The sequence below is a fragment of the Triticum aestivum genome, chromosome 2B (assembly GCF_018294505.1).
Source record: "Triticum aestivum cultivar Chinese Spring chromosome 2B, IWGSC CS RefSeq v2.1, whole genome shotgun sequence".
NCBI lineage: Eukaryota > Viridiplantae > Streptophyta > Magnoliopsida > Poales > Poaceae > Triticum > Triticum aestivum.
In genome coordinates, this window is record NC_057798.1 from 341,430,426 (window position 1) to 341,433,327 (window position 2,902).

Below are 2,902 nucleotides of genomic sequence, written 5' to 3' on the forward strand. Positions count from 1 at the left end.
GTATTAGCTATATATGTTAATCCTATATACAGAGGTATAGATTGATCGATGTGGACGTGGGAAAGAGGGTGAGACCTCACTGGATATATCGATTGATCGGTTTGTGTGGAAAACTATGAAAGACCTAGCTATATACACACATACATAGAGGAACATCGATAATGACGCATGCACGCGTGAGAGATAAAGAATGCCCGATATGATGGAGAGGGGGATGTGTGTGGGTGTGTGCCTTCATGGGAGACCGACCTGAAGAAAAACAAAGAAAGATGTACCTTTTCTTTGGGGTACCGCACAGGAAGAAGCCTTCATGGTATTGAAAGATAAGTTGACACATGCTCCTTTACTCCAACTTCCTGATTTTAATAAGCTTTTGAGCTTGAATGTGATGCTAGTGGAATTGGATTAGGAGGTGTGTTATTAAAAGATGGCAAACCTGTTGCATACTTTTCTAAAAAATTGAGTGGGCCTAGTCTGAATTATTCTACTTATGATAAAGAATTATATGCTCTTGTTCGTACTTTAGAAACATGGCAACATTATTTATGGCCCAAAGAATTTGTTATACACTCTGATCATGAATCTTTGAAACATATTGAAAGTCAAGCTAAACTGAATCGTAGACATGCTAAATGGGTTGAATTCATTGAGACTTTCCCTTATGTCATTAAACACAAGAAGGGAAAAGAAAATGTTATTGCTGATGCATTGTCTCATCGCTATACTATGCTTTCACAACTTGACTTCAAAATATTTGGTTTGGAGACCATCAAAGATCAATATGTGCATGATGCTGATTTTAAAGATGTAATGCAGAATTGTAAAGAAGAAAGAATGTGGAACAAGTTCGTCATTAATGATGGATTTGTGTTCTGTGCTAACAAGCTATGCATTCCAGCTAGCTCCGTTCATCTTTTGTTGTTGCAAGAGGCGCATGGAGGAGGATTAATGGGACACTTTGGTGTGAAGAAGACGGAGGATGTACTTGCTACACATTTCTTTTGGCCAAAGATGAGACGAGATGTTGAGCGTTTTATTGCTCGCTGCACTACATGTCAAAAAGCTAAGTCACGACTCAATCCTCATGGTTTATATATGCCTTTGCCTGTACCTAGTATTCCTTGGGAGGATATATCTAAGGACTTTGTTTTAGGTTTACCTCAAACAAAGAAGGGGAGGGATAGCATATTTGTTGTCATGGATAGATTCTCGAAAATGGCACACTTTATACCATGTCGTAAAAGCGATGATGCTGTTAATTTTGCTGATTTGTTCTTTCGTGAAATTATTCACTTGCATGGTGTGCCAAATACTATTGTTTCCGATCGTGATACTAAATTTCTTAGCCACTTTTGGAGATGTTTATGGGCTAAGTTGGGGACTAAACTTCTTTTTAGTATTACTTGTCACCCCCAAAACTGATGGACAAACTGAAGTAGTCAATAGAACATTGTCTACTATGCTTAGGGCTCTTTTGAAGAATAATAAGAAAATGTGGGAGGAATGCTTGCCTCATATTGAATTTTCTTATAATCATTCATTGCATTCTACTACTAAGATGTGCCCTTTTGAAGTTGTGTATGGTTTCCTACCTCGTGCACCTATTGATTTGTTGCCTCTTCCATCTTTGGAGAAGGTTAATTTTGATGCTAAACAACGTCCTGAATTGATTTCAAAAATGAATGAGTTAACTAAGGAAAACATTGAGCGTATGAATGCTAAATATAAACTTGCTAGAGATAATGGTAGAAAACATGTTGTGTTTGCACCTGGAGATCTTGTTTGGTTACATTTGAGTAAGGATAGATTTCCCGATTTGCGCAAATCAAAGCTAATGCCACATGCTGATGGTCCCTTTAAGGTGTTAGAGAAAATAAATGATAATGCATATAAACTTGAGCTGCCTACAGATTTTGGGGTTAGTCCCACTTTTAGCATTGCAGATTTGAAGCCTTATTTGGGTGAGGAAGATGCACTTCCGTCGAGGACGACTTCATTTCAAGAAGGGGAGGATGATGAGGACATCAATACCATTGTTACACCCACAACCCCTGCTGCTATACATACTGGACCAATTACTAGAGCTCGCGCATGCCAACTAAATTACCAGGTACTTTCGTTTCTTGGTAATGATTCTAATGTTCATAAGAATATGATGCTGCCTAAATTGGATACATTTGTTTTGCTTACAAATGAAGGGCTTAGCTTGGAGAAGGATGAACATTGGAGCAAGAACAAACATGGAGATGATGGCATGCGCAAGGGGAACAAGAACGGAGTAACAAGTGATGATTTCAGGGCTTTGAAACCACCATAACGAGTGCATGAATCCTTGGACGAAATATACAAGATGCCACTTCATAAAATTCGTCCAGAGGCTATTCTAGGTGTTGCGCCACCTTTTTATTGGGCCAGGCCCATGTAATTTCGAAATACATAAGTATAGGCTATTTTTAGAGTCCGTATGTGTGGGGAAACAAGAGATAGGGTTGGTTTCGGACCCCTCCACCAAGGGCCACGAAATTCCCCCCTCTTCCTCCATATATACAGCCCTTAGGGCACCATTTAGACTTTGGGTTTTGTTTAGATTAAAATTCGCCATAGCTGCAACTTCGCGTACTTTGTTTGTGTTCAACGACCAGACCAAGACGTCACAGAACCCCACCTTGATCAATATAGCTTTCCTCTTATATTCGCAATATCCAGATTGCAATCTTAGTTTCTTGCTTGTTCTTCGTTTGCCTGTAGGAAACAGACCTTCGCGGTCAGGTTGATCGTGCTCCGGCGTAGTCAATAACCTCTCGGAGTTGGTTTAGCGATTGCTAATTCACGACGTCCTCGCACGTTCGTAGTCGGATCGTCAAAGTCGACTTCCTCCAAAACGATAGCCACCATCTCATCG